This window comes from Salmo trutta, chromosome 30, assembly GCF_901001165.1.
Source record: "Salmo trutta chromosome 30, fSalTru1.1, whole genome shotgun sequence".
NCBI classification, from domain to species: Eukaryota; Metazoa; Chordata; class Actinopteri; order Salmoniformes; family Salmonidae; genus Salmo; species Salmo trutta.
The window spans coordinates 39,543,712-39,556,563 of record NC_042986.1 but is presented as its reverse complement, the minus strand read 5'-3'; the positions used below and the strand labels follow the sequence as shown (position 1 = coordinate 39,556,563).

At 39.4% G+C, this 12,852-nt stretch overlaps 7 non-coding genes across 7 annotated transcripts; all 7 read left to right on the top strand.

Annotated features, from left to right (window-relative positions):
• The first annotated feature begins 103 nt into the window (after positions 1-103).
• trnat-agu (transfer RNA threonine (anticodon AGU)) lies at positions 104-177 on the top strand. Its single transcript has one exon. It is a non-coding gene; the product is annotated as a tRNA-Thr (tRNA).
• Positions 178-1,079: 902 nt separating this feature from the next.
• trnat-agu (transfer RNA threonine (anticodon AGU)) lies at positions 1,080-1,153 on the top strand. The gene has a single exon. It is a non-coding gene; the product is annotated as a tRNA-Thr (tRNA).
• Positions 1,154-2,055: 902 nt separating this feature from the next.
• On the top strand, positions 2,056-2,129 carry trnan-auu (transfer RNA asparagine (anticodon AUU)). Its single transcript has one exon. It is a non-coding gene; the product is annotated as a tRNA-Asn (tRNA).
• Positions 2,130-2,430: 301 nt separating this feature from the next.
• On the top strand, positions 2,431-2,502 carry trnah-gug (transfer RNA histidin (anticodon GUG)). Its single transcript has one exon. It is a non-coding gene; the product is annotated as a tRNA-His (tRNA).
• Positions 2,503-3,031: 529 nt separating this feature from the next.
• Positions 3,032-3,105, top strand: trnat-agu (transfer RNA threonine (anticodon AGU)). The gene has a single exon. It is a non-coding gene; the product is annotated as a tRNA-Thr (tRNA).
• Positions 3,106-3,408: 303 nt separating this feature from the next.
• trnah-gug (transfer RNA histidin (anticodon GUG)) lies at positions 3,409-3,480 on the top strand. Its single transcript has one exon. It is a non-coding gene; the product is annotated as a tRNA-His (tRNA).
• A 911-nt stretch (positions 3,481-4,391) lies between these two features.
• Positions 4,392-4,463, top strand: trnah-gug (transfer RNA histidin (anticodon GUG)). The gene has a single exon. It is a non-coding gene; the product is annotated as a tRNA-His (tRNA).
• The last annotated feature ends 8,389 nt before the right edge of the window (positions 4,464-12,852 follow it).

Genomic DNA, 12,852 nt, shown 5'->3' with positions numbered 1-12,852 from the left:
TGATGTGATTTTGCAAGACAGAGATATGGGTTAAATGAACGAGACTGGTTTGATTTAAATACGTGTGGCGGTGACCTTACCTGCATCAGATGTGACGTCTATGGTCGCTGTGGCTTAGTTGGTTAAAGCGCCTGTGTAGTAAACAGGAGATCCTGAGTTCGAATCACAGCAGAGCCTTTTCAAGCAGGTCATTGAACACATTGATGGAAAAGGTCAGAGTGGAGGGCACTCTGCATTTCTCAACCAATGGGTTAACAGAATTAGGAATGTTGAGAGAAGACTTGAGGAGGGTGCAATTGAGATATTCCAAATTCATGGAAAAAGAGAACTTTTTGAATGAATTACAACGTACAAACTGTCTGAAGTTCAACTGGTTCTTCAGTTTATTCATTTCGAGCGCTGAATGAAAAGAGTTTTCCAGCTTGTACACCTCTCTGTCAGAGCATGAGTAGGCTCTACAAGCAATCTCTGTTAGCTTGCCGTGATCGTATAGTGGTTAGTACTCTGCGTTGTGGCCGCTGCAACCCTGGTTCGAATCTGGGTCACGGCACTTTGTTGCCATTTTGACAGGGTTATATTTTGATTGAGTTGAAACTTACTCTGTGAGCTAAGAAACTCCCCGAAACGACCAAAATGATGAAGAAATAGTGTATGATTCCGAATGTTTACTCATATCTCGCGACACACCTATCACATGTCATTGCCCACTTTGGGTCCCAAACCATAGTTTAAGAATCCATATCAGAGGATCTTGAGTTTATTCAGCTCGAGACCCAAATGAAAAATGTACTGTCCTCGAATGACCCAAATTAAGAAGAAATAGTATGTGATTACAAATGTTTACTGATATCTCGCTGCCCACCTCTCACATACTCAGGCCCACTTTGGGTCCCAAAACATAGCATAAGAAACCCTGTTGCTAGACAATTGAAGGTGTCCATATCGATTCCAATATTAGTAAATGACATCTGTTTTGTGATGTGATTTTGCAAGACAGAGATATGGGTTAAATGAACGAGACTGGTTTGATTTAAATACGTGTGGCGGTGACCTTACCTGCATCAGATGTGCGGTCTATGGGCGCTGTGGCTTAGTTGGTTAAAGCGCCTGTCTAGTAAACAGGAGATCCTGAGTTTGAATCTCAGCAGAGCCTTTTCAAGCAGGTTATTGAACACATTGATGGAAAAGGTCAGAGTAGAGGGCACTCTGCATTTCTCAACCAATGGGTTAACAGAATTAGGAGTGTTGAGAGAAGACTTGAGGAGGGTGCAGATGAGATATTCCAAATTCACGGAAAAAGAGACCTTTTTGAATGAATTACAATGTACAAACTGTCTGAAGTTCAACTGGTTCTTCAGTTTATTCATTTCGAGCGCTAAATGAAAAGAGTTTTCCAGCTTGTACACCTCTCTGTCAGAGCATGAGTAGGCTCTACAAGCAATCTCTGTTAGCTTGCCGTGATCGTATAGTGGTTAGTACTCTGCGTCGTGGCCAAAGCAACCCCGGTTCGAATCTGGGTCAGGGCACTTTGTTCCCATTTAGAAAGTGTTGAATTTTGATTGAGTTGAAACTTACTCTTTGAGCTAAGAAACTCCCCGAAACGACCAAAATGATGAAGAAATAGTGTATGATTCTGAATGTTTACTCATATCTCGCGACACACCTATCACATGTCAATGCCCACTTTGGGTCCCAAACCATAGTTTAAGAATCCATGTCAGAGGATCTTGAGTTTATTCAGCTTGAGACCCAAATGAAAAGTGTACTGTCCTCGAATGACCCAAATTAAGAAGAAATAGTATGTGACTACAAATGTTTACTGATATCTCGCTGCCCACCTCTCACATACTCAGGCCCACTTTGGGTCCCAAAACATAGCATAAGAAACCCTGTTGCTAGACAATTGAAGGTGTCCATATCGATTCCAAAATTAGTAAATACCATCTGTTTTGTGATGTGATTTTGCAAGACAGAGATATGGGTTAAATGAACGAGACTGGTTTGATTTAAATACGTGTGGCGGTGACCTTACCTGCATCAGATGTGATGTATATGGGCGCTGTGGCTTAGTTGGTTAAAGCGCCTGTCTATTAAAAAGTAGATCCTGAGTTCGAATCTCAGCAGAGCCTTTTCAAGCAGGTCATTGAACACATTGATGGAAAAGGTCAGAGTGGAGGGCACTCTGCAGTTCTCAACCAATGGGTTAACAGAATTAGGAGTGTTGAGAGAAGACTTGAGGAGGGTGCAGATGAGATATTCCAAATTCACGGAAAAAGAGACCTTTTTGAATGAATTACAACGTACCAACTGTCTGAAGTTCAACTGGTACTTCAGTTTATTCATTTCGAGCGCTAAATGAAAAGAGTTATCCAGCTTGTACACCTCTCTGTCAGAGCATGAGTAGCCTCTACAAGCAATCCCTGTTAGCTTGCCGTGATCGTATAGTGGTTAGTACTCTGCGTTGTGGCCGCAGCAACCCCGGTTCGAATCCGGATCACGGCACTTCATTGCCATTTCGAAAGGGTTGTATTTTGATTGAGTTGAAACTTACTCTGTGAGCTAAGAAACTCCCCGAAACGACCAAAATGATGAAGAAATAGTGTATGATTCTGAATGTTTACTCATATCTCGCGACACACCTATCACATGTCAAGGCCCACTTTGGGTCCCAAACCATAGTTTAAGAATCCATGTCAGAGGATCTTGAGTTTATTCAGCTCGAGACCCAAATGAAAAATGTACTGTCCTCGAATGACCCAAATTAAGAAGAAATAGTATGTGACTACAAATGTTTACTGATATCTCGCTGCCCACTTCTCACATACTCAGGCCCACTTTGGGTCCCAAAACATAGCATAAGAAACCCTGTTGCTAGACAATTGAAGGTGTCCATATCGATTCCAATATTAGTAAATGACATCTGTTTTGTGATGTGATTTTGCAAGACAGAGATATGGGTTAAATGAACGAGACTGGTTTGATTTAAATACGTGTGGTGGTGACCTTACCTGCATCAGATGTGATGTCTATGGGCGCTGTGGCTTAGTTGGTTAAAGCGCCTGTCTAGTAAACAGGAGATCCTGAGTTTGAATCTCAGCAGAGCCTTTTCAAGCAGGTCATTGAACACATTGATGGAAAAGGTCAGAGTGGAGATGCACTCTGCATTTCTCAACCAATGGGTTACCAGAATTAGGAGTGTTGAGAGAAGACTTGAGGAGGGTGCAATTGAGATATTCCAAATTCATGGAAAAAGAGAACTTTTTTTATGAATTACAACGTACCAACTGTCTGAAGTTCAACTGGTTCTTCAGTTTATTCATTTCGAGCGCTAAATGAAAACAGTTTAGCCAGCTTGTACACCTCTCTGTTAGAGCATGAGTAGGCTCTACAAGCAATCCCTGTTAGCTTGCCGTGATCGTATAGTGGTTAGTACTCTGCGTTGTGGCTGCAGCAACCCCGGTTCGAATCCGGGTCACGGCACTTCATTGCCATTTCCAAAGGGTTGTGTTTTGATTGAGTTGAAACTTACTCTGTGAGCTAAGAAACTCCCCGAAACGACCAAAATGATGAAGAAATAGTGTATGATTCTGAATGTTTACTCATATCTCGTGACACGCCTATCACATGGTAATGCCCACTTTGGGTCCCAAAAAATAATTTAAGAATCCATGTCAGAGGATCTTGAGTTTATTCAGCTCGAGACCCAAATGAAAAATGTACTGTCCTCGAATGACCCAAATTAAGAAGAAATAGTACGTGACTACAAATGTTTACTGATATCTCGCTGCCCACCTCTCACATACTCAGGCCCACTTTGCGTCCCAAAACATAGCATAAGAAACCCTGTTGCTAGACAATTGAAGGTGAAGGTGTCCATATCGATTCCAATATTAGTTAATAACATCTGTTTTGTGATGTGATTTTGCAAGACAGAGATATGGGTTAAATGAACGAGACTGGTTTGATTTAAATACGTGTGGCGGTGACCTTACCTGCATCAGATGCGATGTCTATGGACGCCGTGGTTTAGTTGGTTAAAGCGCCTGTCTAGTAAACAGGAGATCATGAGTTCGAATCTCAGCAGAGCCTTCTCAAGCAGGTCATTGAACACATTGATGGAAAAGGTCAGAGTGGAGGGCACTCTGCATTTCTCAACCAATGGGTTAACAGAATTAGGAGTGTTGAAAGAAGACTTGAGGAGGGTGCAATTGAGATATTCCAAAATCACGGAAAAAGAGAACTTTTTGAATGAATTACAACGTACCAACTGTCTAAAGTTCAACTGGTTCTTCAGTTTATTCATTTCGAGTGCTAAATGAAAAGAGTTTAGCCAGCTTGTACACCTCTCTGTCAGAGCATGAGTAGGCTCTACAAGCCATCTCTGTTAGCTTGCCGTGATCGTATAGTGGTTAGTACTCTGCGTTGTGGACGCAGCAACCCCGGTTCGAATCCGGGTCACGGCACTATGTTGCCATTTTGAAAGGGTTATATTTTGATTGAGTTGAAACTTACTCTGTGAGCTAAGAAACTCCCCGAAATGTTTACTGATATCTCGCTGCCCACCTCTCACATACTCAGGCCCACTTTGGGTCCCAAAACATAGCATAAGAAACCCTGTTGCTAGACAATTGAAGGTGTCCATATCGATTCCAATATTAGTAAATGACATCTGTTTTGTGATGTGATTTTGCAAGACAGAGATATGGGTTAAATGAACGAGACTGGTTTGATTAAAATACGTGTGGCGGTGACCTTACCTTTATCAGATGTGATGACTATGGGTGCTGTGGCTTAGTTGGTTAAAGCGCCTGTCTAGTAAACAGGAGATCCTGAACTCGAATCTCAGCAGAGCCTTTTCAAGCAGGTCATTGTACACATTGTTGGAAAAGGTCAGAGGAGAGGGCGCTCTGGTTTTTTCATCCAATGTATTTAGAGAAGCAGTCGAGGTGAGAGAAGAGAAGTTGTGATGAAGATGCAATTGAGATATTCCAATGAAAAAGAGTCATTTTTTGAATGAGTTAAAACGTTCCAACTGTATACTCTGTATACTTGTGTGAGAAGGTAGCAAGGCTGAGGGGGACTTTGGAGTTCAGCCAGTGAAATTCTCACGCTCCAAAGAGAAAACAAGACCCTCACAGCTAAGGTAAAAATTCACGATTCCAACATGGATTGTCTACTCAGGGAAAACAGGGTAATTAAGGAGTCGCTACTAGACATACAAAGTCGCTGCGTGAGTGAAAATCTATTTTTTTCTGGGATTCGCGAGGACGCATTCCAATAATCCGCAGGGCGCGATCAGAGAGTTCATGCAATCCGCCTTGAAACTTCCTATAGAGACTGAAAACAAGGTGGCTTTCCACCGAGTACACAGACTTGGAGCTCGGAGCGACAAGACCAAGGATCCCCGACCGATCATCGCAAAATTTGAACACTACCAACAAAAGGAGCTGATCAAAAGCAGAGGAAGGGAGCTTAAAGGAACCAAATTCAGTCTCAATGACCAATTTCCAAGGGAGATTAACAAATGTCGCAAGAGACTGTATCCCGTACAAAGACAACAAAGGAAGGATGGTAGGCGTGCCTTCATCATTGTGGACAAACTCTTTATAGATGGACAGCTATTCCGAGACAGCTCCATAACACCGTGGCTGTACCAAATTCTACAAGGACTTCAGGTTAAGGAAAAAAAAGAAGGTATGGGAACTGTAAAATTATCTGAACATTATGAAGTGGATATGAACACACACGTACTCAATTACATGCTTGCTTACACATACGGACTTATACATACACACACACCTGATCTCGCTCTCCTCTCTCACTCTTTCTTTCTCTCTTTTCTCTTCTCTTCTCTCCCTCTCTCTCTATTGTCGAGAACTGTTTTATAATTTAAACTGTTTATTGTTTGTCTATCTTTTTTATGTATTTTTCTACAAGTTTATATATGTTTACAACAAGCAAGGGGAAGATATCAGAATAGGGGCATTGGGGAATAATAACATATTGTATGGAATACATTTGTACTGTAGTGAAGCCGTCTCTAGAGTAATGCAAGGTCTCTTTCATGATCATGTGAAACGTCAATTGCTATGGAAATTCTGAGATGTGTTTTCAATTATGTTAAAGGTAATTATGCTGCAACTATGATGGTGATACCATATGGATTACAATTATCATCATGAATATCAAGGCTATATGCACTACATGTTACGCACATAGACACTCAACCATGCAAATTGGCAGAGTTATTATTTATTTGGACATCACAGATTAAAGTCTTACTCTTATACAGACATCGTACGCACTCACTATATCACATCCAATATCATACACATCAACCTACTCAGATTTGCTACACACAATATCTTGTCTCAATTTTCTAACATCTGTGGCATTGGCTCACAGGCAAACAGGCAAGGGAATAAATATCAGACATTTGAATGCTCTAGGTTTGACCTTCATAATACCTCTGATGGCAGTAACTTTACAAGCACTAATCATGGTCAATTTAAACTGAGAATGGTATCTAGTTATGGTAAGGGGTGAAATAAGTATAGCCAATTATAATTGTAATAGTTTAGCAGATTATACAAAGAAGATCAGTCTTTACATGGCTAAAAGGAAAGGAATATAACATATACTGTTTACAGGAAACTCACTCTACATCCTTAGATGAAGTTGAGTGGAAAAAGGAATGGGGTGATTAAATCATTTTCTGTCACATACAAAGGAACTCAAAGGGTGTGATGACTGAATGTGCAAATAGTCAGGAAGGAGGGTGGATCCTTTTGAATATGAAAGTGGACGAAAAATAGATTTTGCTCATTAATTTATATGGTCCAAATCAGGATGATCTACAGTTCTTCGAAAACATTTATACCAATTTATTGAACTTACAGGCAACAAATGATCTAATCATTATGGTAGGAGACTATAACACAGTGTTAAGTACCATGAACGTGCCCTTAAGGAAATCACAAATATTATGGACACATTAGAAATAGTGGATATTTGGAGACTAAAAAACCCTGAACTAGTGAGATATACATGGAGGAGACTTAATCAAGCTAGTCGTCTTGACTAATTTCTTGTCTCTTTCACTCTTGCATCAAAGATTAAAAACGTTTTAATAGAAGACAGAATGCGATCGGATCATCATCTAATTGGCATTCCCATAACTCTTATAGATTTTCCACGTGGACGGGGCTATTGGAAATTTAATCAAAGTTTACTGGAGGACAACTTATTTTTAACTAAGACAAAATCATTTAGAACTGAATTTTTCCAGTATAATATAGGTTCAGCAAATCCCCTTGTTTGGAATACCTTTAATAAATGCACCTTCAGGTTGTCATTCAATTCAATATTCATCAATAATAAAAAAGCAGATTCTGGCTAAAGAGACAAGACTAACAAGGGAAATACATGAACTAATAGTACAGGTAGATAGCAAAAATACCTATACTACAGAGATGCAAAATAAGGTAGAGGAAAAACCAAAAGAACTTGAGAAAACTATTCAAGAACGATCTAATGTAATCTATTACAAAAATAAAGAAAACTGGATGGAATATGGAGAAAAATGCACAAAATTCTTCCTGAATCTCCAATAAAGGAACACTAACAAAAAGAATTAACAGAAACTCGTTACTGAAGACAGAGTCATCTATGATTCTCCGAATTATATTTTAAAAGAGGAAGCTAATTATTTTAGGCAGTTGTTCTCTTTTCCGTCTCATCCTTCCCACTGAATGAAGATTATGGTAAGGAATTCTTTCCAAATAATATAAAAAATGGAAAATTAACAAACGTACAGAAAGATCAGTGCGAAGGCCAAATTACAGAGGAAGTAGTTTTTGAGGCTATTAAATCCTTTCAGTCTGGAAAAACCCCAGGGCTTGATGGCATACCGGTAGAGGAATATCAAGTATTGTTTGATATACTAAAAGCTCCATTGTTAGATTGTTTTAACTACTCCTATAGAAATGGTAGTCTGTCAGGTACTCAGCAGGAAGGTCTGATTTCTCTATTATTAAAACAAGACCCAGATGGCAAATATAAAGAACCAGTCTATCTAAAAAAAACTGGAGGCCCCTTCCACTTCAATATTGTGATGCAGAAATACTAGCAAAATGCATAGAACTCAGAATTAAAAGGGTTTTACCAGGTATTATTCATCCTGATCAGAAAGGTTTTTACATGGACGAAACATTGGAGATAATATACGACAACTACTAGAAATAATAGAACATCATGAAACATATAAGAAGCCAGGAATGGTATTTATAGCGGATTTTGAAAAGGCATTTGAGAAAGTAAGACTGGATTTTAGTTATAAATGCTTGGATTTTTTCAATTTCGGTAATTCTCTTATAAAATGGGTAAAAATATTGTATAGCAACCCCAGGTGTTAAATAGTAAATAACGGCTACTTCTCAGAGTTTTGAATTGTCAAGGGGAGTTAAACAAGGGTGTCCGCTGTCACCATACAGTGGGGCAAAAAAGTATTTAGTCAGCCACCAATTGTGCAAATTCTCCCACTTAAAAAGATGAGAGAGGCCTGTAATTTTCATCATAGGTACACTTCAACTATGACAGACAAAATGAGAAAAAATCCAGAAAATCACATTGTAGGATTTTTAATGAAATTATTTGCAAATTATGGTGGAAAATAAGTATTTGGTCAATAACAAAAGTTTCTCAATACTTTGTTATTTGCCCTTTGTTGGCAATGATACAGGTCAAACATTTTCTGTAAGTCTTCACAAGGTTTTAACACACTGTTGCTGGTATTTTGGCCCATTCCTCCATGCAGATCTCCTCTAGAGCAGTGATGTTTTGGGGCTGTCGGTGGGCAACACGGACTTTCAACTCCCTCCAAAGATTTTCTATGGGGTTGAGATCTGGAGACTGGCTAGGCCACTCCAGGACCTTGAAATGCTTCTTACGAAGCCACTCCTTCGTTGCCCGGGCGGTGTGTTTGGGATCATTGTCATGCTGAAAGACCCAGCCACGTTTCATCTTCAATGCCCTTGCTGATGGAAGGAGGTTTTCACTCAAAATCTCATGATACATGGCCCCATTCATTCTTTCCTTTACACGGATCAGTCGTCCTGGTCCCTTTGCAGAAAAACAGCCCCAAAGCATGATGTTTCCACCCCCATGCTTCACAGTAGGTATGGTGTTCTTTGGATGCAACTCAGCATTCTTTGTCCTTCAAACACAACAAGTTGAGTTTTTACCAAAAAGGTATATTTTGGTTTCATCTGAGCATATAACATTCTCCCAATCCTCTTCTGGATCATCCAAATGCTCTCTACCAAACTTCAGACGGGCCTGGACATGTACTGGCTTAAGCAGGGGGACACGTCTGGCACTGCAGGATTTGAGTCCCTGGTGGCGTAGTGTGTTACTGATGGTAGGCTTTGTTACTTTGGTCCCAGCTCTCTGCAGGTCATTCACTAGCTCCCCCCGTGTGCTTCTGGGATTTTTGCTCACCGTTCTTGTGATCATTTTCACCCCACGGGGTGAGATCTTGCATGGAGCCCGAGATCGAGGGAGATTATCAGTGGTCTTGTATGTCTTCCATTTCCTAATAATTGCTCCCACAGTTGATTTCTTCAAACCAAACTGCTTACCTATTGCAGATTCAGTCTTCCCAGCCTGGTGCAGGTCTACAATTTTGTTTCTGGTATCCTTTGACAGCTCTTTGGTCTTGGCCATAGTGGAGTTTGGAGTGTGACTGTTTGAGGTTGTGGACAGGTGTCTTTTATACTGATAACAAGTTCAAACAGGTGCCATTAATACAGGTAACGAGTGGAGGACAGAGGAGCCTCTTAAAGAAGAAGTTACAGGTCTGTGAGAGCCAGAAATCTTGCTTGTTTGCAGGTGACCAAATACTTATTTTCCACCATAATTTGCAAATAAATTCATAAAAAATCCTACAATGTGATTTTCTGGATTTTCTCATTTTGTCTGTCATAGTTGACGTGTACCTATAATGAAAATTACAGGCCTCTCTCATCTTTTTAAGTGGGAGAACTTGCACAATTGGTGGCTGACTAAATACTTTTTTGCCCCACTGTATCTATTCGTTATGGCCATCGAAATGCTAGCTATTAAAATCAGATCCAATAACAACATTAGAGGATTAGAAATCCAAGGCTTAAAAACAAAGATGTTCATGTATGCCGATGACTCAAGTTATATATTAAGTCCGCAAGCTAGATCCCTGCAATGTCTCATTAAAGATCTAGATAACTTTTCTGTACTCTCTGGACTAACACCTAATTATGATAAGTGTACAATATTACATATTGGATCCTTAAAAAATACAACTTTTACATTACCCTGCAGTGTACCTATAAAATGGGCTGATGGTGAAGTAGACATACTCGGTACTCATATCACAAAATATATAAATAAGCTCTCCACAATGAATTTCAATGGAAAACTTGTAAAAATAGACAAGATCCTGCAACCATGGAGAGGTAAATACCTGTCTATTTATGGAAAAATTGCCCTGATTAACTCCTTAGTCATATCTCAGTTTACGCACTTACTTATGGCGCTACCTACTCCTGATGATTCATTTTTCAAATCAATGAGTAAAAAATATTTTGCTTTATATGGGATGCTAAACCAGACAAAATAAAACGTGCCTATCTATATAATGAATATGAATTGGGTGGTTTGAGATTATTAACCTGTCTGGGGTATGTGGGACGATTTCGTCCCACCTACGTAACAGCTACTGATATTCCAGTGGCGCGATTTTTGAATCGTTAGAAATACTATTACTTCAATTTCTCAAACATATGACTATTTTACAGCTATTTAAAGACAAGAATCTCGTTAATCTAACCCCACTGTCCGATTTCAAAAAGGCTTTACAACGAAAGCAAAACATTAGATTATGTCAGCAGAGTGCCCAGCCAGAAAAAATCAGACACCCATTTTTCAAGCTAGCATATCATGTCACATAAACCCAAACCACAGCTAAATGCAGCACTAACCTTTGATGATCTTCATCAGATGACACACCTAGGACATTGTGTTATACAATACATGCATGTCTGTTCAATCAAGTTCATATTTATATCAAAAACCAGCTTTTTGCATTAGCATGTGACGTTCAGAAAACGCATAACCCCCGGCAAACTTCCGTTGAATTTACTAACAGTTTGCTAAATTACTCACGATAAACGTTCACAAAAAGCATAACAATTATTTTAAGAATTATAGATACATTACTCCTCTATGCACTCGATATGTCCGATTTTAAAATAGCTTTTCGGATGAAGCACATTTTGCAATAATCTAAGTACATAGCCCGGCATTACAGGGCTAGCTATTTAGATACCCACCCAGGTCAGCATCCACCAAAATCACATTTCCTATAAGAAAAATGTTCTTACCTTGCTTGTTCTTCATCAGAATACACTGCCAGGACTTCTACTTCAATAACAAATGTTGGTTTGGTCCCAAATAATCCATCGTTATATCCAAACAGCGACGTTTTGTTCGTGAGTTCTAGAATGCTTCTTCCCGGTTTCGCGCATGGCGCATTGGCGTGTCAAAAATGTCTAAATATTCCATTACCGTACTTCGAAGCATGTCAACCGCTGTTTAAAACCAATTTTTATGCCATTTATGTCGTAGAGAAGTGATAATATTCCGACCGGGAGTATGCATTGAGCCTAAACAGCCGAATAAAATTTCTCCTCAGAAGCGACTCATGCACGCGCATCATTCAAAGGTCCTCGGAGCATCCACTTACAAAAGGCGATAATCTGTTTCAACCTGAGGCTCCCTCGTAAACCTTCAGTTATTTCGCGGGCTCTGAGAGCCTATTGGAGCCCTGGGAATTGTCACGTTACAGCTAAGATCCTTACTTTTCAATAAAAAGATGCAAGACGCACGACTCCTTGTCAGACAGGGTACTTCCTGCTTGAAACCTTGTCAGGTTTTTGCCTGCCATAGGAGTTCTGTTATACTCACAGACACCATTCAAACAGTTTTAGAAAATTCAGAGTGTTTTCTATCCAAACCTGAACAATAATATGCATATTCTAGCTTCTGAGTTGGTGTAGGAGGCAGTTAAAAATGGGAACATATTTTTCCAAAATTCTCAATACTGCCCCCTAGCCCAGACAGGTTAAATATAAAAGCACTAAACCTCTCTCTAAAAGCTTCACTCATTCAAAAGTTTTATTTGAACCCTAAATGGTTCTCAAGTAGATTACTAAGAAAAGCTCATCCATTGTTTAAAAATGGCCTTTTTGCCTTAGTGCAGATTGCCATGTCTAATTTTCAATTAATTGAAAATTATACTTTTTTCAAAGTATCTCTCTTTTTCAAACAAGCATTGCAGAGCTGGCTACAACTTCAATTTCATCCCCCTGAAAAGATAGAACAAATATTAAAACAAATATTATGGCTGAACTCAAATGTGCTGGTTTATAAAATACCTGTATTTATGAGAAAGATGTTTGAAAAGGATATTTTGTTCTTAAATGATATTGTAAATTGGAATGGCAGAGTTATGTCCTTCATGGAGTTCTCAGAATTGTATGGAAAGGTCTGCTCAATCCAAGAGTACAACCAATTGATTACAGCATTGCCCCAAAAATGGAGGAGGCGGGTGGCGTTGGGAGTAGGTAGGGAACTGGTCTGTCTGCCCAATATAAAGGATCAAAACTGGCGGAGGAATAAAAATAGCATAAATAGGAAAGTATACTAGTTTCATTTGAGGACCAGGATGTTGACAACTGTGCCATACAGATTGCAAAATATACTGCTTAAAAAAATAAAGGGAACACTTAAACAACACATCCTAGATCTGAATGAAAT